Source organism: Columba livia, chromosome 1, assembly GCF_036013475.1.
Source record: "Columba livia isolate bColLiv1 breed racing homer chromosome 1, bColLiv1.pat.W.v2, whole genome shotgun sequence".
Classification (NCBI taxonomy): Eukaryota; Metazoa; Chordata; class Aves; order Columbiformes; family Columbidae; genus Columba; species Columba livia.
Genome location: NC_088602.1, coordinates 78,209,514 through 78,237,188, shown reverse-complemented (window position 1 = coordinate 78,237,188; position 27,675 = coordinate 78,209,514). Strand labels below are relative to the sequence as shown.

General features: G+C 38.9%; 2 long non-coding RNA genes across 3 annotated transcripts in view; both read left to right on the top strand.

The window, feature by feature from the left end:
- Window positions 1-3,950, top strand: part of LOC135579555 (uncharacterized) — a 61,622-nt gene extending 57,672 nt beyond the window's left edge. For both annotated transcript variants that reach the window (XR_010472856.1, XR_010472855.1), the window contains exon 3: window positions 1,608-3,950. This is a non-coding gene — a long non-coding RNA (uncharacterized LOC135579555). The remainder of the gene's footprint in view (window positions 1-1,607) is intronic.
- Window positions 3,951-13,976: 10,026 nt separating this feature from the next.
- On the top strand, window positions 13,977-27,448 carry LOC110365493 (uncharacterized). The gene is made up of 2 exons (XR_010472859.1): window positions 13,977-17,394; window positions 25,134-27,448. It is a non-coding gene; the product is annotated as an uncharacterized LOC110365493 (long non-coding RNA).
- The last annotated feature ends 227 nt before the right edge of the window (window positions 27,449-27,675 follow it).

Below are 27,675 nucleotides of genomic sequence, written 5' to 3'. Positions count from 1 at the left end.
ATTTTATTTTTATTTTCTTTGATTAAGAAGCCTGAAATAAAACAAAAAAGAAAAAATAATTACTTAGTCCAGTTAAATACCGATTGAACTCCAGAAACTCACGATTTCAGCATAGTGAATGGTGATTCAGACCCTGGCAGTGTTTTGGCTATGAGACAATTCCTACTTATAAAGAGCACAATGAGTGGGGAGAAAAAGAAAAAAAAAGACAGCATCAATTTTGAGGAAGATTAATATTAGTCTTTTTAAAGTTCATTATTTTCTGAAGAAATGAATCCTTGTAGCCTTTGAGAGCTAGTGTGTCCTTCCCACTGGTATTTATTTGAGCAAAGGAAAAAATGAAGAAGGCGTAGAATAAACTCCTAAGACTGTTCAAGAATTACTGGCATTATTTCTCTCTACATCACGTGTGAGCCTGGGTTGCCTGCTATTCCTGAGGCAGAGGATCGAGGATGAAAGTCTGTGTGTCAGAGCCTGTTTTCACAACTGCATTTGGAGATCTGTCTTATTGATTAGGAAAAAAAGGGGGTGGGAATAGGAGTGTGAGGTGAGGGGAGGACCGACTGACTACTGGCTTATTGCAGCTCAAGACATTTTCTTCCGGAAAGATGTCAAACAACTGAGACACAGCAACAGAGGAAGTAGAAAGGTGGAAAAATAAGAAGAGGGACCCTTTGGAAGAAATGAAGGCATTCCTTATGAGAGCCTTGAGGCTTTTTTCTTTTTTTTTCTTCCAACATCTGACCCACAAGGGCTAGAGTGACAGCGTCATGCAAATGCTGCAGTCCAGCAGGTCTGGGAGAGGGTGGATGCTAGAGAGTGAGTTAATGTTAATGATGAGTGCAGTGAAAATACCAGCCGATACCACCCCCTCCACACACAACTGCTCTGAGTCAGCATCCGCCGCTTTGCCGTGCCTTTCTGTGCGTGTGCGTGTGTGTGTGTGTTTGTGCGCATGTGTGTGTGTGCGTGTGCTAGTGACCGCGTGTGTGCATGGAAGGTAAAGCCAGTCAGTCAGTGAGAAGCAAAGGTACGTTTGAGAGCAACTAAAAATCTGACTGATTTCCATCTTCAGAGCATCAGATGTATTCCCTAAAGAGGATGGGTCTATGCGATGGGGGTGGTATAATTATGTTAATGTCATATTTATAGAGGGGAGAGATTTTTCATTCTAATTATTGATTTGAAAGCTGTGGTCAAAATTGTTTGTTAAATCATGATCAGCTTTAAAAAAAAGAGATTGAATGAAATCTAGAGACTGCTATACATAGATATCTCTCTCATATATATATTTTGTTTCGTTTAACTATTTTGTGTCTGAGGCATAACTGATTGAATGGTGCACAGTGACAAAGAAACGGCTCTTAGATAATGTTGCATTATATCATCAGCTGAAATAATATTTTAAATGATCCAAAATGTTCTGAAATCTGAAGTATCATTCTGGAGGGGAGGGTGAAGGGCAGGGGTGGGGGTGGGGGGGCACTGGCAAATCTTTTCTTCAGCAGAGCATTCTGTACAGCTTTCTTGTAAATGGATGATTCACCTGTTCGACCAGCAGAGATTCTAATTCTTCCCCCTCTCTTCTCTTTTTTTCCTTTTTAAAGCTGAACGGCTTCCTGAAGAGCATTGAGTTTTCTATGCCAGATTCTGCTCCAGTGGCTAGGACCTTTATGGCTGCTGTTTCTTTTGCTCTGGGCTCAGATGAAGGAAAAAAATAAAAAAAAAAAAGCCACGGTGGATCCCGTCCCTAAAGCAGAAATTTTCTTTTTCGTTCTGCAAACAAGGCTAAAGATCGGAGGAGAATGAATGCAAAAGTAATTCAGGATTGTGGTCGTGCCATTAAAATGTTCGGCTTCAGAGCGAAATTATTCAGGGAATCTGAGCATTTCTTCTTACTGTATCGACAGTATTTGAAAGTTATGTGTGCTTTGAGTAATCTGGTTCAAGTGACAACCAGCTCTGCATGGCAATGTTTTCTACAGCTTATGAAGCGAAAGCCAGTTTTGCCATTGGAAAGGAAGAGGCTTTTGCTAGAAGTCTGTAGAAGGATTAAATGTTGAACGTGGGGAAGAGGCAAAAAGTGAATACACGCCCAAAGGTTATCCTGGCATCGTGAATGGGTTTAAAGTACTCTGTAACCCAGGGCCCACCTGAACTGTAGGACTAAAAGTATAATGGGGAAAGATTTCAATTAGAAACCCCTTAACAAGCATTTAATCCTTCTTCAGGCATTAAGGGAACTCGACTAAAATTGTTACTGTACAAATCTGCTGGAAGCAGAATTTAACCCATTTTTAGATGCTTCCCTCTGATGCAGTATAATATGGCTACTTGCAAGACGAGGCAGTGAAGATTTTTTTCCTGTGTTCTCTGGTTTTTCTTTTCAAAAGTTAAGGATGATACTCTAAGAAAAGTCTGTTCAGTCAGCTGATACATTGTTCGAATGTATGTATGTGTCTTGCCTGCTTATTTGATCTTTTCTGCCCCCTACTTGAAACTGTAGTTTGTTTATTTGGGGGGAAGGAGGGCTTGTTGATTTGGGGGGTTACATTGTTTTTTGGGTTTGTTTGGGTTTTGTTTTCTCTTTTTTTTTCTTTCTTTTTTTTTTAACAATAGCAGTGAAAGTTTTACTGACAGCGATTATGACTACTAAGCAGTTCAGTTTATTGGAAGACGAATTCTACTGGATCATATCGGACTTTTCCTAGTCCCTGAGACCCTAACTTGTGAGGTTTTTTAGCAACAATCACAAGTCAGGCTCTTGGGACCTAGGCGGAGGGGAACCAGCAGCTTTGGACTGTGATTGTTTCTCTGCAGAATTTAGAAAACCAAAGGAACTTTCCTTGTCTGGAAGGGAAAAAAAGGAAAATATACCTAATAAACAAACAAATAAAACCTGTTATCCATTGTGCAACATTAGGATGTTAAGTATTTGTATGTTTAGAAAACTGGACTAGGTGCCATGTAACACTGAGAATTACAATTTAAACTGAATGCCAGTTTGCACCTCTAAAAAAAAAACCCAAACACAACTCAAACTCAAAACAGATACTAAAATATACAAAAGGTTTTAAATGATAATAATAATAGTATTATAGGCAATTCTGATAATTACCACAAAGTATGTTTTCAGCTGTATTGTTACAGTATTAAGTTTTAAAACATAAAGCATAAACACTGCTGTTTGAGGCCTAGAAAACATTCATTCTATTGTTGTTTGAATAATGATTTCAGTCTACAGGAAAACTGTTGCTTAGCTTTTCCTGTAATACGGGACAAAGATTATTTTGTAGTTAGTTGCCATCATTTTTCTTTGTCTAAGTGAGAACACAATACGCATTTAAAATATTCTCCCATGGAATTTACATTTTAATCTGATAGAAAATATGGGTGTAAAAATCATATTACAGAGTTTGAATCAGTTTGCACACAAAATCACATTTCTTGTACATGTTCAATTTAAACTGAGTCGGCAATCCTCTAAGCACCGGACTCAACTTGCAGCCTCTCCATCTCTTTTTGCATTTTCTTCATCTCTAACAAAAACACAGTGTGCTTTAGGTTGTCCCTTGTGTTAAGTACTTCCCTGACTTTGCATAGAAAGATTCACAAGCACACAAGTGATTCTGCACTGTTCATTAGACTTGAACTTCTGATCTACAACACATAATTTTATTGATATTTCTTAATATTTTATAGGCAGGTTAGTTCTGAGTAATTTTTCTCTCTTTTCTGTGCCTAACCCAAGATGCTGCAGGACCTTGTTGGTACATCAGACTTACTGAGACAAAGGCTTCACACAGATCAGGCATCTAAACTATTTGTTCAGCTCAGAAGTGGTATTTTGGCTGCAGTATATTTTTTCCACTTGTGTGGGAGGAATTGTGTTTTATTGTAAGCATCAACACTATTGTTAAAATAAATTGTTCTTATCTGTTAGTATAATACTTTTTCTTGTTGTCTTGTTTTCTTAAGAGACAGAAACTATGCGCTGTGCGTAGTTTTCAAGTTGCTCAAGATATAATTAGGTTTTAAATAGTCATAAAAATATTGCCTTAGCAATTACAGTGATGATACTGTTCCTGTAAATATGCAATTCTTTCCTTCATAAACTGTCAATCCCACATGCTAGGAACACTCAAAAGAGCTACTTGCAAACATTCAGACACAGAGGTATTTTTTAACACAGACGTGTTATTCAACTTTGACTTCTAGTTAAGCAATATTTAAAAAGTAGATCTGTACCTACCCAGCTACAATCATGAAGCACTTTGGTGGCAAGTGACATGTATTGTGTGCAATAGTTTTCCATATCGAAAACTGTCTAAGATACTGATCAGATGAACAGGTATTCTGTTCATTCAAGCCATATAATAGGATAAAACTGTATTGTGTGTAGGTATAAGCACGTCAGCATACAAATTAAATTATGTGTAGTATTTATCAAAATAAAAATCCTTATAGATTTGATCAGATATACGATGCACACATCTGTACATATTAAAGATTTTCATTGTTGTTTTTGTTTTTTTTTTTTCTGAATCAGTAAAATTTACTTGAATGTGGACGGTTCACATTCAGCACTCTGGATTCATTTTGCATTTAACACTGTATGTACAATGGAGGTGAAACTTTAGTGTCAAACATCTGTCTCTGTCAGTGTGAAGATTTCAAGTATGCTCGGCTCTGCAGTGAGAGTGAGGAGAAAATGAATCATTTGAAAGCCCTACCTGGCTTGTTTGATGCTACAGCAAAAGCAATAAATACGCTGTACTGCCCCTGCATTGCTACCTGAATTAGGATAACTCCATTGACCCTTCTCTGCCCATTGTACTCACTGCTGCCCCTTGCCATAGAAATGAAAAAGTTGGTATGCTGCCTTCCTTTTTCCCTCCTCCCTCTTCTTCCCCAGTTTCAACACAGCAAAACCAACCTCTGGTAGACATTGAGGTCCTTGTGGTGGGGTAGAGATGGATGGAGGGGAGGGAGAATCCTGCTCTTCACTTGGGCAGGATTCCCACCAAGTTCACCAAGATGTTTCCTTGTCCTGGGACTACGTGACAATGCTTACAGACACCAAGCAGAGAGCAGTCTTATTTACACATTGACAGTACATGAAAGCTGTCTCTATTAGCACAAATAAACAGAAAGCATCATCCTTGGTATACTATGCTCATATATATATATATATACAGTATTTCAATATATTCTCATTTCTCTATGGCTTTATGTTGTTTCTGTCCAGAATGCTTTTAAATGCTATTTAATATGTGATTTCAGAGTAATCAACTTGTGCTACAACAAAAACAAAAAACCAAAACACAAGCTCTTGCAAAGGGGGAGGAAGGAGAGAGAGAGAGAGAGTGAAAATGATGCGTGGTGCATACAAAAAAGGAATGATATTAACAATTCGATGAATTCCTAGTTGGTAGACCAGACTGAGCCAGACGCATATATTAACGGCTGTCTGCTGCTGATGTGAGCCTGCTCAATGCGGTGGAAATGAAGGATCACCTAGTCTCTGACACCAGCTTATTTGTACGTTTTAATTTTAAAAAGGAAAATCACTGTTTTACATAAACATCTTAACCCCTGCACGATTTTCTTTCTTTTTTCCTCCCTCATATTGTTTGCTAATTTACTGTCAACTTAAAGTGCTGTTTAGCTACAGCCCAACAAAACATCAGTCAAAAAGCAGAGGGAAGTATTAGCTTCTCTTTTGTCTGCCATATACAATTGGGTTATTATTATGATAATTGTCTACTTTAATTTTTAGTCTTCATGGGAGATGCAATGATTTTCCAGAGCTTTATTTTTGAAGCATTTGAAGTTTCAACAAGATACCATTTCATTTTAAACCTAAACCAAAAAAAAACAACAAAAAAACCAAGCTTATGGCTTAAGCTGGGGTGATTCGATCAATTATTTTCATTTACCTGAAAGTCATTAGCACCCTAATATAATGTTACATATATGGGACAAGATTTCTTTTCAAACCATATAAATGCTAGGATCCATTAATACTGTGCTGAAGACTGTTACATGAGTCAAGGGAATTCCAGTCCAAGTTAATTACTGTTGGAATTAGAGGAAAGAATATTTTACTTGAAGTTGTGTTAGAAGAATCGACAGTTATCACATTTCAGAGCATTGCTCTATTCATTTGATGAAAAATATCAATGAAGTTTAACAGAAAATGTTGTGCATTTCCGTGGGTAATGAAAATCGGCACATTCATGATTAGCTAACACAACATTTTCAGTGTGTTAATATGCAGTGCAGGAAAAATTTCTGTAGGCTGTAAATGTAGCCATCATTTTGATTTGCCCATGTGATGATTATGTTCAATTCCTGACTGGGTACTTAATTTCACACTGAAAAACAGTCATCTCCTCTTAGGAACAGAATGTAACCCACAAGGAGAAAAAAAGAAAGACCAACTACTGTGTGATATCTAGAGCTAGGTACTCAGATAGATACATGTAATGGAAAAAAAAATCGGTAACCCTATAAAAATGGCAGCTGAAACTGTGTTGTTCAATTAAAATTAGATTTAGTTTGTTACGTTCATTTAAAGTATTTTTGTCCAAACAATGTATCTGAGACATTTCTCACCTTGTTAATTTTTTTCGGTTTGGTGATTATAATGGGCATCTTCAGAGTTTGTTGGATGCCGCATCGTTCCATTCCTTGGCAACATTAGAGTTACTCCTACCTGGTGAGTTATATTCTGACCAGAATCAGGCTATATTAATCGGTGTGTAAAGCTATGCTTTATGTGCAGTGCCTAAGTAGCAACAGGTGGATGAACTATGGAAGCCTTAGAGAGTAAGTGAACATAAGATTATTAAGATTAACACTGATAAAATGATTTAATCTTTATAAACATCTTTAAGCTATTAAGTAGGATTTAAAATTAATCACAGAATCAACCAGTTGATTATAGACTAAAATATATCTGCTAGGCTTTCAGGATTGCAATTTTTACTCCTGTTCCTGCTTATTTAGGAGTTAAGAATTAGTTGTAATTGTACAATAAACTAGACATGGTACTGATAGTTTGAATAATATGAGTATCCTATAGGGAAAAAGATAATATTCTGTACTTTTCTTCTACATGCTAGCTGTTACAGTGGGGCTGTGATTCTCTACAAGGAGCATATTGATTTAATTAAATGGCCAAGCAAATTGACAAGGCTGTGCCGAGTAGTTTAGGGCCGGTAGTCTTGGTTCTGGGTGGTTTTCTTCCACTACCACCGCCACACCACCCCCCCAACTTCTTTTCTTGGATGTGTGCGTGTCATGCATGGGAAGGTATGAAGGAAAAACAGCTATTCAGCAGAGACATGTCCCACCCCTTTAATTAAGCTTTTCCTGGGCTACGTAAAAGAACTGGCAATGTGTAAATCCCATTTGTGTTTTGGTTTGGTTTGGGGTTGTTTTTATTCTATTTTAACAGATTCCTAAGTATTATATGAAGATACCTCAGTGATTAAATGCGTATGAAAACAGTCGCACTAGTAAGTCAGTGGATACTGAAAGGGTTGGACGGCACCAGCATAGAGCCAACTGCAAGATTTATTTTTTCATTTAATTCCTTTCACCTAGCAGGCTCCTTAAGCATTAGGCAAGACCCAGTATGTGGCTAAGTTATTGCTTTAGTGTTCATCACACAAAAAGCACAGTCTTAGCATTTGTAAATTTTCTTCGGGGAGGTTTCTAATCTGGACAGCATTTGCGTTTGGGGATTACACCACAGTCTGTTCCCCACCACCTCCCCCTCTAACATGTAGCCCTTTCAACTTCTTCAAAGAAGTGGGGAAAAGTGGGTTCTTTTATTAATAGCAGAAAACAAACCGACTGCTGGACTTCCGTGGCAGAGCTCACATAATGCGGCAGGGTGGGAACTGTAACAAAGAATGCTTCAATGCTCTAAACGTATAGTAAAACCCCATTTACATTCACTGATGGAGCTTAAAGTACAATAAGTGAGAAGTTTAAAGTAGGAATAAGCAGAGCCATGAAAAGACTTCAGCAAAGGTAGATGCTTCTTGAAAAGTTTAGCACAGGATTTAATTTCAAACTCAAGTCTTTCCTCACAGAATATATTTCTTCATAATACATCCCTTTACTCAAAGCATCTCCATCAGATAAAGGTAAATCAGATGAAGAGAGTATCTTCAATGCATAAGGAACTAAACCTAGTTTATCCAATTTATACAATGATTTTCATATGAGTGACACAGTTAGCAGTGGAAAAGTCTTCATGGTTCACTGTCTGTTCCTTTGCACTCTCTGTCTTCTGTAAACTGCCTTTGATGTGAAAGAAACAACTTTGTGTCTATAAATAAGTTTGATTGTGGGACTTTCTCATGATTTCTAGTTCTCTCTAATTCTAAAATATGTCTACATGGTGGTATAAGGATGCCAGAGTATTAGGTGAATTAGTGGTTTTTTTCTGATAAAGGTATTATGTGAAATAGAATCGCAATATTATTAGAGAGTAGCTGTAACCTCTCTCCTTCTCTTCCACCATGCTAATCATCTATTATATTTGCTGCAGCCTCTTCCACAGCCTCACAGTAAGCCTTTCCAAGATACCAGCTTTGTTCTCCAAAGAGTTTGAATTGTCCTTCCTCCCACTTTTTGCATTTGTCTCCATGGTGGTTCTTCATCCTGAACATGGAGGACATATAAATTGATCCTACCTGTAACTTTTTGCAGAACCTGCATCCCCTTCCTCGGCCCTGTTCAGAAAAAACACCAGTGGTCAGAGGTTATATATTAGGTTACTAGTTGCAGTTTTCCAGAAAAAACTCTTCTTCTTGATCATTTTCTCCCAAAGAGTGGCATGATAGCCCTGATAGCTGCACATTCAGAAGAGCGGATCATCTGTAGAACATCCAGCTTAATAACTGTGACTCGGGTAGCAGGGGGTATGGAATAACTTTCTGCTGCTCTCTTCAGCAGAGGCAGTCTCTGCTAGTGATGTGCATGAAATATTTGCCACCGGCATTTACTCGGTTTCCCATTTCCAGAAGTTTTGACGATCGGTCCTTATCCTTGAGGGGGTGAGTTCTGCTTCGGGCACGCAGCAGGCAGCTGGGCAGTTCTGGCTTCATGTTCCCTCGCAGCAGGCTCGTGGTGCTTGGTGTCCTGCTGGCAGCCAGTCCCAGCCGAATCTGGGCACAGCACCGCCCGTGCACCGCACCTCTGCCTCTGTACCCTCCTGCGGCCCCAGCAGCGCGGCCATCAGCTTTTAGCAAGCCTGGTGTGTGAAATGGCCGGTGCTGCCATTTTGTGGTGGGATTTACAGCTTTTCGCTGCAAGTGGAGGGTTCATCTCTCCGCTGGGAAGATTTCTCACGAGTCTGAGGATACACAGTGCTTATAGCTCCTGCTGGTGTATTTATATACACATACTGGAGTATTCAGGGACTTAAATTTACTGTTAGATTTTAAATAAACCTAGGAGATGATGCTTTTCTGGTGTTTATTGTGTTGGCATATTATTTTGAATATGAATTCTCAAGCTTGTGCCTCTTTCTGAAATAGAGGAGTATGGTCAAAATATCGATGTTTTAGGAGTCATTGAGGCACCCAGTTCTAAAATCCTGGCTGGACGTTTAAAACTGGTGTTAAACAGGTTACCAATGCAATGTTGGAAGCCTCTCCTGACTGACTGAGAGGACTAGTTTTTTTGTGGGTGTTGCCAGTGTCTGAATATTGAGGTTCGGTACGCTTTTATGAGTTAATAAATTCCAAAGGTTGCAGTATGGCTTTTTGAAATTTGGTAATCATTCCCTAAACGCTAGTGGGAAATTAAAATTACTACATGCAATAGCTAATGCTTTTTAAAACATTTCAAATGTTTCCAAACTGCCGCCTACGTGCTCTGCTTTCCTGCATTGATGGCTAAAGATTTAAGGTCCCTTCCTGGCACACAGCATGAACACAGACAATTCCCTTGAGCTCTGTTTCAGAGACTAAACCTTTACTTTCCTTCCCTGGCACTTGCCCTCTGTTGTCCAGGCAGACCGTGGGCTATTCCGTGTAGGGACAACCACTCAGTAACTGGGAGCACAGTGACTGGCATGATGGGACCTTGACTTTGGTTAGAGCTCTGAGACCACAGTGTAACGCAAATATTAGCAAAGCATTCAGTGGCTGGTAGGAGGTCACGATTTACCAAAGTAGCATGAGGGGTCATTTTATACATTTCTTTTACAGCCTTCTTTGTCTTTGTACTATTTGTTCTTTGGGTGTTCGCAATAACTTACTGCTGTGGTTGGGAAGAGAGAGGAGAACATCTGAACAAGCTAGGGCATCTCACACCCTAGTATTCATCTAGGCTCCAGCGAGACTCTTCAACTTCCTTTTGGCATTCACATTTACTATTTTTCAGATTAATATTTTGAATGTTCCTAATGATCTTCTGCAATAGCTAGTAGTAAAAAAAATATTTATCTGTAAGGCAGTCTCAAGTGCATCTCAATTCTGTATGATTTTACTATGGCCAAAAAATCCTTCAGCTGTCATCCATCTCATATTATGAAGAGATGGAAGACCTTAGTATCTGCAGTAGTCTTCTCAGGAGACTTGGAGACTCTCCTGCCCTGTAGTAAAACCTGTGGCTGAATGCCATCCTATATGCTCTCTGCTTCTAGGTACCATCTGTGGTTCACTGAAATGGGAAACATGGTACTACACAAGGCTTGCCCCTTACAAGCACCAGGCAAGGAAGACAGCCAGACATCTCCTCCTTCTTTCCTCCCCTCCTTGTCCTTCCCGCTTGTGTCTCATACACATAGCAGAAATATCACATGCCAAGTGCCAAGGCAAACTTGATCATCTAGTCTGACTTCCTCCATAAAACATGCCAAAGCATTCACCATGCAACTCCCACACCAACACCAACAATTTCTGTTTGGTTAGAGTGTATATTTAGGATTTGGGATGGCAGATGATCCATAATAACCCAGCAACAGTGTCCCAGTAGTCTATTGCATCACTATTAAAAACAGAGGCTTTATTTCCAATTGGAATTTGTTTAGCATCAGCTTCCAGCTACTGAATCTTTTCCTGACAATTTAAATGGTCATTTGCTTTCAACTCTTAGCATTTTCATTGAAAAACTAATGAGATTGTCTTCACTGTCTTACTGTAAGTTAGGTTTTTTGGGAAGATCAGATCATGTTGCTTTCTCTTGTTTGAACCTTTCCTATTTTGTCATTATCACCTGCAGATAGTAATACCAGAATGAGTGATCTGATGTCAGGGAAGATATTATTAGTTGTGTTAGTAATTCCTCTTTTCTTTTGTTTGACTTACTCATATATCTTGTTTACTCTCTTTCACTCCAGTATACTGAGACCACGAGTATAGCTGAAGGAATAAAGAGAGAAATGAATTTGAAAAAAGCCTTGTCTGAGCTACTTGAAGGTGCCTAATTCCAGCTAAAATTAGTAGGAGTTTGGCACCTAAACTGTTAAGTATTTCTGTTGCCTTTATTGAAGCAAAATTGTATGTCAATGGGAGAAATAACAAAATTAGCTCATCAGTGTTTGATTAAATATTAGCCAGGTAATTTTTAACCTCCATTAATCTATTTACTGAATAAGCCGTGTTTAATTTCAGAATGAAGTGACAGCAGCTGTATTATTCTTACTATTTGAAAACTTACTTGGTTTCAGCATTTTCTGTGCTTCTAGTATGCTCAAGTTACAGAAATAGATCCTACAGATGGATTAAAACATACCCATGTGTTGAAACCAGGCAATCAGTCTCACATTTTACAGGTATTTATCCAAACAGCTAGGATATAGCTAGCTAAAGGATTATTTTTAATGTGTTTCTCCAAAGTTCTGTAACTTACTCCCTTCACAAGGCTTATTTTTCTGGTCTCAGTAAATCTTCAAACCTATATGTTTTATCATTTTTCTATCAAGGGTTTGGGGAGGAGGGGTGTGGGAAGACTGATCTTAGATAAGCAATGCGAGTTGGTTAAGAAAGGAGGTGGCTGTCTTCTGTAGCCTTTCCAGACACAGCAGTACTCTTCCAGACAGTCACCTGAGTATTTTCGCTTTGTCTCAACTATAAATCGCAGTCTGGTAATGGCCAAGGCTGACACCTTGACATTTTCAAGATGAGTAAAAGACCTGATTTGAATGGAAATCAATTTCATTTCACAAATCTTGGGATACTGCTCCAAATCTGGTCTTGCTCTTTTTTGTGTATTATTCGTAATTTTCATGAACCTGATAAAGAATTAGTTGTGTCATTCAACGACTTTCATTTCCTCTGTACAGTTTAAAATCACAGAAATATGAGTTACTAAGCAATGCAGTACGGGACCTGGTTCCACATAGCCATAGCAAAGAGACTCCCTTTTCTGCCAGCCTGTTGAAGGTGTTAGGCACAGCTCCTTTGGCTGACTGTGCAACTCCAGCTACCTCAGCCTTTTACCACCTCCACAGGCAGTAGCTCGCCTGCACTTGGAAGGGTGGAAGAAGAGGCCTGGCTCTGCGTGTGTGAGCTCACAGCCCTGCTCCCCTGGATGTGAACACCTCTGGGGTGGTTCAGTGGGGTGGCAGTGCTGGTACCCCAGCACTTCCTATTGCACAACCAATTTTCATGCTTGTAACTGCATTCCTGCACTCAAAATGGGCCAGAATGTCTAAAAATCTCTGCAATTTGTATTATTTGAATACAGACAAAGAAACCCCATGAGAATGAAATCAAAGTTTCTTTTTTAATTATTTTTTATTTGGCCTGATCTGTAAGAATGTACTGTACAGGCAAGGTATCCCCCTTCAAGGAGGGAAGGTAATGAACTTACTAGTTGTAGCACCCATGGTACTGTTGCACTAGCAAATGTAAGTAAATACAATCCAAAACTTGCCTTGGTCCAGCTGTCTGATATATAGCACATTTTGGAGGAGGGCTGGCTGTGGGAGCAGCTCCTTCATGTCACAGATGAGGTAGTACATGTAGCCACTGCCCCAGCTGAAGGCTTTGAGGTGACATCAGACCTTCAGTGACTGAAGGGCCAAATATGACCCTGAAATATTTTTTCCAGCTGTTACATGAGGAGCTACTACACCCTATAAAATCTCAGTTTTCTTGGCAAAACAAAATAATCTGCAGGACACTTCGATTAAAAAAGGCGGGGCAGGAAGTATAATGTAATGCATATATGAGAATCTAAGCTAAATGAGTAAGCTGTACTTAAATTTGCCAACAGTTACTCTCCTGTGTAAAGCTGAAAAAGGAAAAATGTCCCTAGTGTACATAGGATTAAAAATGTTTGATGGTCATTCCATGTTTAAGCCTCTTAAACAGGACGGTGTGAAATATGTAGCCGTGTCTATAGCAACAGGTGTGAAATCAAAGGTAAGAATTTTTCTCTCTTTCTGTCTCTCTTGCCTGCTGCACCATACTCCTGAAAAAACTGTAAGAACCTCATTAAAACTATGCATGTATAACACAGACCTAGTGCAGCAAACGATTTTCAAAGGCCATAACTCTGTGCCGTCTAGACACTGCCCTTTGGCTTTATCGCAGCACATCTGAAGGAGCAGCAAAAGGCAGGGTGCTGGTGTGGAAAGAAATGTTAGCAACCCAGCAAATTGCCAGCATCTAGCCCAGAATATTTTCTCTCTGACAATAGCCACTAGCACTTGCCCAGAGAAAAGGATAAGATCAGGACAAGCATAGTGATACTTCTCTGCTGTGTTTCCCTGTGTCCTGCAGACTGCAATGCAGTGACTAATAGGTGGTACCAACCTGTTTAAGCACTCTTGGTAGAATTTTTTCCTTTCCTCTGGGCATTTGTTTAATTACTTCTGCTTTAGTTGCATGAAGCTTTTGCTTATCATAAAAATGGTATATTTTCTTGATTACAAATATCTCCATGTTCTGCAGGTTCATTTGTGACTGAGGAAGACCGAGAAAATGTTGGAGCCCTGTGTAAGTGGTTTGTTTGGACTTCTAAGGCACAACACCTCTATGCAACCTGCATCATTATGCTCACTTAATTTGCTTTCTCTAACTGTTTTCTTGACAGGTAGAATTTGTAATGTGCAGTTATATGACAGATTTTACCCAACACCACTGTTTTTTTCCTGATACATATAGGTTATTGGCAAACTTTTCCAGCCTCACACTGTTCCATACAATGGAGAGATTTTAAGGTGGATTAGATCAGAACTGTTACATTTGGCACTGTGATGTTCTCACAACTGTTTTTATCAGTGGAAATCATGCCCTGGAAGATAGGGTAATCTTGCAGCCTTGTAGTTTCCATAAAGGAATGCTCTGGCCTTGTTAAAGTCAAGGGGAGCTTTTGTCATTGACTTCAGCTGCTAAAATGTCATCATCAAATTTAAATGTTTTGAAGAGTGGCCACCATTCTTGTAAAACACTTCCTTAAACTATTTCTACTTCTGAAAAGCTCCATGCTATGAGCTTGATCCTTTTGTACTTAACATATCCCCAAACTGCATGGGGGACAGTGTAACGCATGCTGGAAGGCATTTCTCACCATAGCAGCCCTTGTCAGAGCATCATACCTACCGAGTCACAGGTTTCAAGAGCAAGATGAAAAGTTTACATTGAAGACTGAATCAAAGTAGAATACTAGCTCCAGAAAAGGACTTTAAATCATCTCTATTAACACACTTAAAGGTTATGTTTAGATTTAAGCAAAGAAATATAATATTTACTTAGTATGCTCAGAACCTAAAAACTGCAACAAAAATAGAAACAAATCAAGTGGACTTACTGTGTATTATTTCACAGTTCAAAATTATCCTGGTGTGTTCTTAATGGAACATGAATTTAAATATTCACTGTTTAGTTTAAACAGAGATTTTTAGCTTTTAATATAGCAACTTTTTTGGACTGCATGTGAGCTTTTTAAAGCAACTATAGCCTCACAATTTGTAAATTGTGTGATTTTACTAAAGACTATCTGAAGTAATTCACAGTCCCTACTTTCAAGACAGTCATTGAGTTCTTAGTTCATAACCAAAATTTAACATCTAGTTAAGTGATGATTTTAGGAGGATTAGATCAAGTAAAGCTACTCTGCTGTATAATACCAGTTTATTAAGAGATAATAGAATGCTGCTGATGAGGCTAATCAAAATGGATTCATATGGTTACTTGGTATTTCTTTCAAACCTGACTGCATAGTAAGAAACTTTGAGTTTAATGTTAGTTGCTCAGCACAGTGGTGACAAATCTGTGTAAGAAAAACCAGTTCACCCAGTATGACTAAGGCAAAGTAGGTGACAACTCCATTGCTACCCACTTTGCCTAATCATTTAAACTGTGCAAAATAAGGGTGACAGCACTTTCTCCCTATTCGATGCTGGGATATATAACTACACGGTACAGTGGAAAAGCAAGCTCTCTGCTTTATAGTCAGGTCAGAAAACAAATGGCCTGGGTAGCCATTGCGCCCAATGCACAGCTGTAATCTGGCTATGCTGCAGGGTGGTTGGTGCAACACCAAGCCCAGGCCACTGAATCCTCTGGAGCGGTGTGGGGTATTGCTCCACTCAGCTCTGTGAGCATCCGTGGAGTGCAGGACTTGACCATCTCTATCCGAGGGACAGGTCTTCTGGGGCTCACACCTAGTTTTTGTACAGTCACGTGTTAGAACCACTAAAGCTTAGTTGTCATAGTGATAGTGACTGCTAAATTCAGTACTTGGGACTTTGGAGGAGGCATAAGTCAAGATAAATGTTTAGAAAATATGAAGAAGCTATAGATGTCTCATGCCATTCGCCTTAGGGCATCCTACTGCTGCCACTCCAGAAGACTGCAAGTCCATAGGGACTGTGTGACGTACCTGCCAGCTTCATAAAGGGCAACAGACACCTACACATAGGAAACTGAGTCCTCTGTTACCTGTCTTGTTCCATTGGACCCTCATGAACTTCACAAACTACATATTTTGTTTTGAAATTTATCTCCCTTAAAATATGCCAGTGTAATTATCACAACCAGTTTCATTTTTTGAGTTTATATTTTCAGGGGGAAGCTGGATAAAAGCACAGAATTGTAAAATACATCAGTGGGTGCTTGTGTGTAGCTAAGGTTTATGTAAGCCAGAGTTTCATACACAGATGCAAGACACCATTTGACTACTGTTACTGCTATAACAGATCACGATTTCTCATTTTTTAATTTCTTCATATTTTAATGTTGATGTTAAAAGATAGACTCTTTAATCCATTGCTGCCTCTAATGTTTTTGCCATGACAAAATTGTGCTCTCATTTTTGATTAATTGGTTTTTCCTACCATTTTCTACAAATGTCAGAAGACCAACTGAGGCACGCATTTGGATTTCAGCTGTGTAAACAAATACTATGTCAGTACTCTAGTTTACCCTTTTCACAGCTGCCACGAGCAGTTTAAAGTGTACGGTCTAGGGATTTGTTAGTGATAAATATGCCGCTGGCGTCGCAGGTGAGGGCGGTTGCTTCCTTTTGCAAAAAAGCTCCAGTCGTGACAGTGGCAGTGTCAGAAGCACAGCCGTACCCAAACCCACGCTGGGGATCTCCTTTGCTTCGGCCCCTGTGTGAGCCCATCTTTCCTCAGCAGATCCATGTAACTGAGAAGGAAAGGACAGTCTACCTTTTGGGAAATACTGTCTCAGAGTGTCTGCAGGCTCAGATGGGAAACAAATGCCTTTGAGTAGCAAAGTCAAGGTTTTTGTTTGTTATCCCATGTGTGAAGATCAGGATATTTTTTTGTTTCACTTTTTAAAAATGGAGGCAGAATTTATTTTCCTTTTGCTGACCTGAATGTTACCTTTTCCCAACAGTTTTTCTCTTCTTTTGCATTGTTTGCATGCCTCTGAATTTCCTGTGTGTGCATTCTTTGTAGCAAAGATTCAGAAGCACTGTTAGAAAATTTCTTTCAAAAATGACTTATCAGTTTAATGAGTTAGATCCTTGAAAGCTGAAAATCAGTGCATTAAAGCCAATTTCCAGCAGTTACAGAAGACATTTCCCTAAAAATCCTTTACACAATTTGAAAAGACTTGGCACATTCTTTGACTGGTTGAAAAGCGAGTTACTAACATTTCAGAAATACAGAGCTCAACAAAGGAAAAGCACAAGGTCATTTATATTTTCTCTGATGAAAATGAGGCCAAATTCATGACCAGCATAATCAGGTTCAGGCCCACTGACTTTAGCAGACCTCACTGATGCCAAGTGTCAGGCTGGCTCATTGAAAATAATACCATGGTCCCCCTTTGATCTATGTTACCACTAACAAAACCTGTGCATGTATAGAAAGGTCACTCTCAAATTCTCTATAGATACCAGACACTTCCACCACCCCAGTCGAGCTGCTCACTGGACTAGGCACTAATGGTATGTATTTACAAGATCAGGATGCTAGTCTCAAACAATATGGAGATATTGAGATCTACATAATCTGTTGCCTGTGGAATTTTGTGGGTTTTGTGTCGGTTTTCTGGTTTTGGTGTTTTGTTTGTTGTTGTGTTTGTTTGGTTGTTTGTTTTTTTTTCTTGTTTGTTTGTTTAACTAAAAAGAAAAAAAAAATCGAATACAGAATACTGCCAGAATACTGGTAGCATACTCATATGCCTCAATGAAATTTCATTCTTTCCATTACGGATACAGCACTGTGCAGTAGCAATTGATACATAACCCACTTCAGAAGGCACCACACCTAAACTAGTATTACTTGTTCAGACAGCATTATTACTAGAATGAGAGCTTTTTCTGAAAAAGAGCTGCCAAATCTGGACTTCACTTACCCAGTTAGAAGGAAAAAAGCCTGTGCAGGGTAAAAATACGAGGACCATAATATTGCCTACTCACACTGTCAGGCTGAAAGTGTTTTTGCTATCCTAATCCTCTGAAATACTATAATTTTATTAGAAGTCTCTCATAAAATTAGTAATGGCAAGAACCTTTTGAGTCTGAATAGCATGCCTATGTGAGTGTCTGAAACCGTGCAGTTTCTAGCATCTGGGGGGTGAAGTTTCGCTGTTCAGCAAGCTGCTCTGGATAACACGGATAGCTCTGGCAGCTAGAAACACCTATACAGAAGTGCTGACCAAAATGTGTTTAATTGTATTTTTCTAACCATGATATTACATTCAAAATATCTGTCTTTAATATGCATACACAAAAACAGACGTATATTCTTTCATGAAATCACTGCTGATCTTTTTGATATCAAATCCACATCCCTGACCAAAGTGATTACACATTGGTTTTGTGGTCCTCAAAGCAGTAAGCAATATGAGCACATATATATCTATATGCATATACAACTTTTTGAAGATTTATTTCAAAACACATGTTTGGTTTTGTGTTTGGTAAGTCCTTGTGTCTGATTTTTAGTGAACTTTTTGGTGGTTGCGCCAAGCAGCCTGGTAGAGCAGGGTGGTGGCAGTCCACAGCCATCCATGGACAGTGTCCTTTGTTTTGCTGCTGTGGGTTCCACTGGGAAAAGCCCCACATCTGATGCTGGTGATGCTAGAGCCACGCTTAGATCCAACTATCAGCATGCTGGGACTATGGAATCCCTTGTCCCGTGACTCCAAGAAACATTGGGTCCATTTTGGTGCCCTGGGATCTGTTGTGTGTCTCATGTAAGGGACCATGCTTGGGATCTTCTACACACAGCTTTAAACTCATGTCACCTTGACTTCACATAGTTCAGACATTAGGGTCTCCAAAGTGAGATATTTAGTGTTTTGCTCTACAAAACTTTTCCCTTGTGTGTAGTGGCTTGTGGATGGTAGAAGAAGGAGGAGGGGAAGGATGATAGGGAAAACCAAGGTTTTCATTGGCATGCAGTGATTTTGGACTAGGGGGAAGCAGGCGCCTCTGCTCTCCAGCCCCCACGTACTTCTCAGTTCATGTGTGTTGAGAGGGGAAAGAAGCCGATATTGTTCCCTCTAAAATTAATTCCCAGTTAGCCAGTTACTCCTGTTTTTTAGCTCGGAGCACACTGTAATTGCATTTTTCATTTCAGTAATTATAGAGGATATTAAAGTGGATAGACAGTTGTAGCAATCTGGCTCTTTAGACATATCCACTTGTCTAAGATCAAATGGCTACAGCATATTTAGGGTTACAGTCTCCTTCTTTTCCTTCTTGTTCTCTACTGCAGCGGATTTTTTTTTCCGTTACCATGGCAACGCTATATCTGGCTGCCAGCTCTGTCGTAAGTTATTGAACTGAGACTGGCTTTTGGTTTAGCAGATAATTAGGTTCTGTCTCACAGGTTCATTTTCCTGTGACTGGGACGTGAATATGACCTACAGCTGGCCTCAATTTCAGTGTCACAGACAAAACTTTAACCCTTCCCAGTCTCGCCACTACCATACCTATGGCAGTGATTGCAAACGCTTTCTGGGGGGTGTTGGACACAGCACACCCCTGTGAGTCCTAGGGGCTCGTTGCCCAGGCTGTGCTAATCCCCCGCGAGGAGGGAGACAGCCTGGCTGGCATTCACTCACTGGGCGGGCAGGGGAAAGGGTATTGCTAGCACCGGCTGAATATTGATTGTCTGGTATGTAGATTTTTTCGGAAAGGTAAGTTCACTGCTTGATTAGTGACCCTTTCAATAATAGAAATGTAAAGGGTGGTGGCAGGCATTTTTTGCTTGTCTCAGGAATATGAAATATTTACGAGAGTTCTGTTTTAGCGCACAGGACCCCATCTGCAGCTGGAACACGCAGTGAGGGAGCGAAGCTGGGAGGAACCGCTGTGTTGTTCCCGTGTGTAACTCTCTGATTTTCCTTTTCTCCCCTGCGAGAATGGGGGGGTCCAGCCCGGGGGGTGCTGGACACCTGCTACTGGTGCCTATCAGCCCCCAGCATCCAGGCCTGGGGTGGGTGCAGTCAGCTCAGCATCTCATCAAACGGACCCTTGAGCTCACATAATAAGGCCTGAGAAGGAGGAAGATCCACCATTTTCTTCAGCACAGTTCTCAAATGTGCTCTTTTCTAGCATTTGTATGCAGCGTAACATGGTCTTACAGTTTTAGCAATTTCAGGCCAGGGCATAAACCCCTTTTCTGTCTCTGGAAAGATCTGCAATAAAAGGTATCGGTCAAAGGGAAACTTCACCAGCAGTTATTTCCTTAATTTGTCCATGGGATGAGGCAGGTTTTTCCTACCCTGAAAAAAGCCAGGGATGTTTCTCTCCCAACGGCCACATATCTCAGAGGGCATTCCAGAGAAGCACAAGGCCACTGTTGTAGGAGTCCTGTATCTGCTTCTCTGGGGCTACAGCTCCTCACTAACTCTCTGGCAGTGCACACCATTGTGCTGCTGGGACTCACCCCACCTGGGTTTCCTATTGACGCTCTTCTTTCTGGGGAATCTCACCATAAAAAAAAAAGGCTAGCTGCAAAAATTGATAGGCTTCCATCATATCCATCACAGGCTTCTCGCATCTGGGGCATTCTCTGCGCATGCTACAGACGTGCGGATGTAGATGCTGGCAGAATGGACACTTTTCCTCAGCTTCCCTTCCCCCTCCTTCCCCACCAAATTATTTGTGGTGATGTCTCCCAATTGGAAGGTCAAAGTTTTCAGACGGGGCATCCGTTTTGCGTGTATGGAACATGTGCTTCAGAGCTAATCTCCCTGCCTGCGTTTGTTGATAAAATATAATATGTTTAAAACTTGCCTATTACACAGGACAAAGCAAATGGCATTTCATAGAGCAGAGACAGTGACTTCTCGACCAAGATAACACTGAAAGCTTGGGATTTAGCATATACGGATAACCAAAATGATCAAAAAAGGCCCTTGAGTTATTTCTTGATTAGCATATTTAGTGCGGATTAGACGCCCTCAGAATGATAGTGTAAAAGTTTTGCTGAAGGGTTAAACTCGGAGTGGGAGTGGGCTGGAGAGGAAGGTCCCCCTTGAATTACAGAAGAGAGATGTGAAACTCCACTTGCCGGATGGATGATAAATTATCCAGCTGCTGGGTTTTAATGAACATTGCCACATCTGGGACCCTGCAGCTCTGAGCTGAGAAGATGGTTGATTCCACATCAGCAGCATTTTGCAAAAAATCAGTGGTATATTACTTAATTAAAAAAAAAAAATGAAGTTACTACCAAGCATTGTGAGGGAACATTTTCCGTTATAAATACAATCACTGAAAAGATTTTGTGTATCAATTTTTATGATTATTTTTAGGGTTATTACTGTTTGTTTTTGTCGTTGTTGTTTTTGTGGGTCTATTGTTGTTGTTGTTTGGTTGGTTTTTTTTTTTTTGGGGGGGGGTGTTTGTTTGTTTATTTGTGTTTGGGTTTTGTTTTTGTTGTTGTTGTTGTTGTTGTTGTTTTGTATTTTTTCCCCCAGATTTTATAACCAATAAGCAGACTAAGTAGTTTTAGTTTTTGCTTAGAGTTGGTTTTGATGTCTGGCCCTCATATCCTGGCATGGTCATGTAATGTTTCATCTGCAATCACAGTTTAAAGCCAAATGAAACACTGTTTTCATTGGAACCACTAGAGAAATCAAGCAAATATTGCCAGTGGGATTAAGTTTTATAAAATATAGATAAGAAATTTGAATGTTTGGCCTAGAGCAACCTGACATTGTCCCAACAACATTTGCAAATGAAGGCATGCAAACCAGCTCACAAGGTGATGGCAGGAGAAGGGAAGGGAATTAAAAAAAAAAAAAAAAGGGAAAGGAAACCAAAAAACCCAAAACAAACAAAAAAAAGAACCCACAAATGAGCATGAAGATTGCATTGTTGCCATTTCATGGTTTCTGGCTTGAGCATCTTGAATTCTTAAACCAAGAGCCCTTCTTGTAGGTAATTAAGCTCACTACCCACCACAATATATACTGTCTACCACACCTGGCAGCAAATGAGTCTCTTCCAGAGGATGCAAAGCTGTCAAGTCCTTCCCAGACCGCAAAATCCTTCCATAGCTGATGCTCTCTAATACAAAAGACAAAGACTTGCAGGATCTCACCTACTCTCAGGTGCTGAGACCAACACGCTTCTGTTTGTTCCCAGAACAATTGCTAAAAATTGAACAACAGAAACAAAGTTCAAGTTGGAGGAGTAAATTATGGCATTTCTTGCATTCTGGCAATCAGTAAATGCCTTGTAAATTTATCTTGAATGTGAGCCTTTCTTTGCTGTTGAAAACTCATCTCCACCCACCATTTACAGCGTGTCTACAAATGAAAAAATAAATGGAAATAAAAGCCAAAACAAAACAAAACCCCCAAACACCCCAAATTTTATTTTGTGACATTCCTGCAAATGTTTGTTTTTACTGATAAAAGATTTCAGTACAATGTGGCTGGAAATGGTGGGAGTCTTTGCACCTCCTAAATTTAGACATCCTAATTAAATGTTCTTTACTACTCTCTGACAGAACCTGCCTCTACATATTGCCTCTGTGGTGGTTGTTGGCTGCTAAACTTAGGTACATGGAATCATGTCTTAGTTATGTATCTTGAGTGGGCTGTAAGAATACTTCCTCAAGTATGCCTCATCCTTTTGATTTCTTATTGCTTTTTATCCTTCTGAGGTACTCTGAATAGTAATTCAAGGGGAGCAAAAATAAGTCCCTTAATTTAAATATTTCATTGTGACAGCAAAGTTGAAACTGCTTCAGATACTTGGATCAGTTCCTCAGATCCATAACAGAGTAGCAATAGTACAAAATATGCTGATTTTAAATCAGAAACTACTTTTTTTTTTCCTTCAGTGCTTCAAATTTGCTTTTTTTTTTTTTTCTTTGATTATCAGGCAAATGGAAAAAATATAGTGTCATAGAATTAAAGTAAACTCTCCTGAAAGTAATGGTCAAGCATGATGTAATTAATAAATTGATGTGAATAAGGAAGAAAAGCTTGTTACAGTATCTAGTATTGTTAAATTACATATATATATCCTATATACTTAAATATATAGCCTACCCAGGAATGACAGTGTGATCTTTAAAGATTTGACTTTAGATTCTTCATATAATTTTAAAGACTAGCTATGGTTCCATTTTTTTTTCAAAGGAAAAATGATTATTTTTTCCAAAATCAAACTATTGTTTCCATTCAATGGTTAATAACATGCCATAATAGAATCCATGAGATGATGCATCAGCAAACTGAACTGCAGCCTGTTATCCATGTAATGAAGGATGAGGTTTTTTAAAGTTTTGTTTTTGCAGGTTTTCTGATACCTCTTTGTTATTAAATACGAAGCCTGTGTAAATAAGACATCATTTTGTTTCAGCTCTGCTGAGTGGAATCCATTTTTCCTTGTAAAAGAAACAAAATGGTGATAAAAGCTCCAACAAAACTAATAATAAAATTTGAAGTATTTGCTTCCAGCTTAAACTGGACTCCAACCCATTGAGCACCACCGTCTCCAGCCTGTGTGCTGGTGGAGCACAGACCTTCACTTCTTTGGTGCTCTCGAGCCCAGGAAGACGATGGCTGCTCTGAGGGATGGAGTTGGGCAGAAGCATCACGCAGGTGAAGGGGAAATTGGGGCTTTCCCATGGTGGCATCTTGCAGGCCGGGTTCAGGCCTTAATCACTCGTATCTAATAATTCCCATGGGTGTGACCTTTTCTAAAATGATTTCCATGCAGTAATAGCAATAAGATACTTTAGGCAGAGCATTTCTGGAAATCATTGCACTTCTCAGGTGACTGAAGTCACTCATTCTTCATTCCCATGCTTCACAACACATCTGAGGCATGAAATTATTCCCTTCCAATGTGATGCCTTCTCCTCTTCTTCTTGCTTAAATGGTTTTTAAGGATTAGTGTGTTAAAACCATTGTGAGAAATTCAGACCAAAAAAAAAAAAAGGAAGATAATATTTTGCATTAAAGTTATCAACCTGATCCACATTTCAGTGATTTTATTCCAATCATGAGAGTCTGGATCTAATATATATCCATGGGATGCAGTAGAAAAAAAAATGGAGGACACAGTATCTTTCTTGAGAGCGTGCCGTAAACTGAAATTGTGTCGTGTATAGCAGAAACTACCAGAATTGTCAAGTCTTTGTATTTGCCAGAATAAAGAGAAATGCATTTCTCTGTCCATTGATGGGTATTGCCAGCTGTCTCCTGTATGCAGGTACCATTCTTTGTTCCCAGGATTTTATGCATTCAGCTGTGATTTTTCTCTCAATCGTTTCACCATATCTTGATTGATTTGCAGACAGAATACCAATCCTCTTGAGACAAATGTATCATTACCATTTTAAATTGTGATCTTTTACAGAAGAGGTTGTTGTTGGGGTTTTTTGTGTATTTTTCTTTGTTTGTTTGTTTTGTATGTGTGTGGTTTGGTTTTGGGGTTTTTTTGTGGTGTTTTTTTTTTTTGCCATTAACATTTGAGAACAAAAGGCTGGAGGTTTAACATTTGTTCCAATACTGTTAAGCTACAATAGCCATCTCTCAGGGTTTTTTTTTTTTCTCTTATAAGCATCTAGTTGCAATATGAGGAAACAGGATTTGTTTCACGTTCTCTACAAAACAATGTGTACCTAATCACAGAAATAGATTTGTGTTTTTATTTTGCTATGAGCAAGGACTGTAACAGCCAGCATGCATTTTAACTAGAGGACTAGAAAAGTAACCCTTCTTTTTGGGTCCAAAAGCTCTCTAAAGCCCATGTTTGGAAACTGGTGTATTTTATTTACAAAGCCCTGGTGATCACTAGTCTTATGCTTAAAGTTATATGCGTATCTGCATGCTTTGATGGATCAAACTAGATGCTTCAGTTTTTGCCGCAGTGACAAACTTAATACGTTGCAAGTAAATGCTAGAGATATTAATAAAAATAAAAGATCTCTTTGATACCCACAGCTGCATCACCAACTCAAATATTTCTGTTTGAAATCATGTATATATGTAATAAAATATTTCATAGTAATATCTTACAGCATCAAATGCAGCTTTTGCTGCGTTATTTTACACTCATACAATCCATCATTCATATAGATATCACAAATACCATATGATAGGTAATATATAATATATGATGTGTATAAGGTCTGTTTAAAAGGTATTTTTTTCTAAAACTATGTTATTCTTCTCTATTTATTCTTTTCTTTATCCTGCCGTACCCAGTCTCAAAACATTTTCATATACCAGGTGAAATGACAAAATCAAGGTAAGAAAACATGACTTCTTTGCTGTTTCACTAAGTAATTGCCTTCATTAAAATTAAAATGTCTCCCCTCTTTATTTGATGAGATGTGTAAATCTTTATAACTTGTATTTTTATCTATGTTGTATATGTAAGGCATTACCACTGATCTGCTTATGGCATTTTTCTTCACAAGACAGGTGAAAAATATGATCCCCCACATCATCAAACTGGTCTCTTGCTTTTCACAGGTGAGAGAAAGTATCGCAGGAAAGGCAGGTTAACACAAGTTATATATGCAGTAAGTTTTCTGCATATACTATGTCTTATGCAGGAAGCACGATAATGTCTTGTAGAATAAAGTCTCAATTAAGGACAGGAGAATTGTCAAAGTTCTTTTAAGTTTAGTCTCCAAGTTATTGAATCAGATTCCTTTCTGGAGTCTCACTGAAAAGTTCATCATGATTTGTCACTGCTGGTGTCATTTCTGCTCCCAGTGGGCAACTACATTGGCTTTTCCAATACTGAGGGGACTGGGAAACAGCACACAGGGTATAGGTTCCCAAGAAGCAGGAAAGAGTCTAGCGGTTGGGCTGGGAAAGGCTGGTGTGGTATTTGAAACATCATTTTCTCCTTTTCTGTTTAAGTTTTGAACTAATGGAGAAGTCATATCTGTAGGCACATGAGGTAGCCTGTCTGTGAATAGCAGACTCACTGAATTTCAAGCAAATGTCTTTTCAGAAATTTTCATCTTTTTTTAACCCACTGGTTTTGAAAAGTAATCCATCCTGCTTATGGTTCAGAATGGGAATAGTATTGTTACCAGAAAATATCATTCATCTGATGTGCTCAACCTGAATATCGGGAGTAGTGTAATGAGAAACTTCACAGAGCTCTCTGGTCCCACTCTGCTGACCTTAATGGTTTGGATAGCTTGGAAAGGATTTTCATCTTCTACGTCCAAGCTGAACAGCAATTCTAAACCCTATGAATCTGATTTCTTTGCCTCTTACTGTGCTGAATGTCCGTAGTATTTAATATGCCGTGAGTTGCAGTGTTATGAAATGAATGCAATCACATATAGCTAAGAAGTCAGTTCTGCACTCACCCGGGAGAGGTTTGGGAGAGATATACATGTGTTTCACATCTGCTGGTTTCTGGAATTTTGATGCAGTGGTCTTTGGCTTGTTCTTTGCCCATTTCATATTGTACCTATTTAAACTCCAGATGTGAACAAGAAAAATTAATTTCTTCCTATCCCATCTTTTAATACTGTCAGATGAATATGAATCTCAGCTCTCTGGAATATATTACTGAGAATTTTTATTTTGCTTATTGATCATTATACTGCTATAGCTGTGAACATATACGTGTTTTTATTTTAGGATTTTCACAGTATATTACCTCTCCTGGGATGTGAATTTTCTGTATGTCATTTTATAATAAAAAATTGTTGTTATTTACATTTTCTTCCTGGCCATTTTTTTAATAATATGCTGTCCTTTTTATTATTCCTAGCTAGAAAATACCAGCACAATTTTATTTGGAACAACTGACATTTTGATAGGAAAAAATACTTAGTTAAGTATTTTTAAATTATTCTTGGTTTGTTTTTCTTTTCTTCGTAATACCAGATATCACCTTTGATTAATAACAATCATATATAGGCTTTGTTCCTCTTATCTGGGTGTCAGCAGTAATTGGAATCCATATCCATATCCTAACTTGCAATCATGCTGCAAAAGGCCAATAAATTCCCGCTGAGTGTGTTACTTGTTAAATTTAGTGCATTACATTCAGGGTAATGAATAAAAGCAGTGGGCCGTTACTGTCTGGTTGGCAGAGGAGGAGTAAGAACAGTCAGACTCCCCCGAGGCCCCGAGCAGGCTTAAAACTGTGACAGGTAGAATTGAGGGACTCCCTAAACATCACAGTTCGGTTTGTCTCCCTTAATTTCCTCTTCTACCAAGATTTTAGAGGAAATGGAAGGAGGTGAGGTAATCTTCTACTAAAATATAAAATACACTGTGCTTGTACACCGGTACTCCCTAGTGCAGATTCTCTTCTGGGCAAGTGTGCTAAAAAGTAATATATCTGTGTTAAGCAATCAGCTGATGACAGGTTTGACTTTACTTTAAGAGATGCATGTATCATATATATATATGTGTAAAATGTAATGTAATTCTATATACATGTATTTTTTAAAAATCCCTATACAGATAAATATATTATTGTAACCAGCCTGTGTTAACTCTCCGTCGGATCGCTGACTGATATAAATAAATTCTTTGATTTCTATCTTGGGTGTCTGAGCGTTGATTTGGCTGACACAGAAACAGAAGCATGTCCCTAACTGTGGTGAGACATAACCTGTACTTCAGTTCTGACTGTGGACCAGGTAAATTCTTGAATTTTGATTCAAGAATGGTATGCAAATTTACAATGTTAAAATGATAAAAATTGGTTAAATAATGGTTTGGAATAACTGAAATAATGAGACATAATAGAGCCTCAGTGAAAGGA